The sequence below is a fragment of the Penaeus monodon genome, chromosome 32 (genome assembly GCF_015228065.2).
Source record: "Penaeus monodon isolate SGIC_2016 chromosome 32, NSTDA_Pmon_1, whole genome shotgun sequence".
In the NCBI taxonomy this organism is placed as follows: Eukaryota; Metazoa; Arthropoda; class Malacostraca; order Decapoda; family Penaeidae; genus Penaeus; species Penaeus monodon.
In genome coordinates this window covers 21,048,562-21,049,099 of record NC_051417.1, presented here as the reverse complement: position 1 = coordinate 21,049,099, position 538 = coordinate 21,048,562, and the positions used below count along the sequence as shown (strand labels likewise).

At 34.6% G+C, this 538-nt stretch overlaps 1 protein-coding gene across 1 annotated transcript in view; it reads left to right on the top strand.

Annotated features, from left to right (window-relative positions):
• LOC119593603 overlaps positions 1-538 on the top strand; it is a gene marked incomplete at its 5' end in the record, with an annotated part of 118,927 nt that overhangs the window by 99,441 nt on the left and 18,948 nt on the right.

Genomic DNA, 538 nt, shown 5'->3' with positions numbered 1-538 from the left:
GGTTCTGATTATTATTAATCAGTTTAGATGAAAAGGGTTTATTTATCCTACCAAATTTTTTTATTACCAATGACGTAAATACCAGCACTCCTGTTCATTTCAACAATATATGTTTTTTTTTTCTAAAGTATTATATAAAAGCAGGAACTAACCTGTGACGCAAATGCCACAAGCTAGTGTGACATACGGTAAATGGTCATAAAACATAAAATGAATTTACATTGTTCTTAATATGAATAAACATTTTCGCATTTTCGCCGTAACAGCGTACGTACCCCAACACTGCAAGATTACCGCGCTGTGATGAGAAATCCATATCGGTTCACATTGCATCCTTCCATTAACACCCCAAGCACTGAGGGCACGCATTAAACAACATACTTGTAAGAAAGTTAACCGCTGATTGATAATATAACTCATCGTAAGGCCTTATTGTATTGTATATTGCAGAATTGTTTAACTCAACATAACTCAGATTAACTATTGCATCATAGTTCAATCCATACTGGGGCTTCATACTACTGTATATTGCACGATG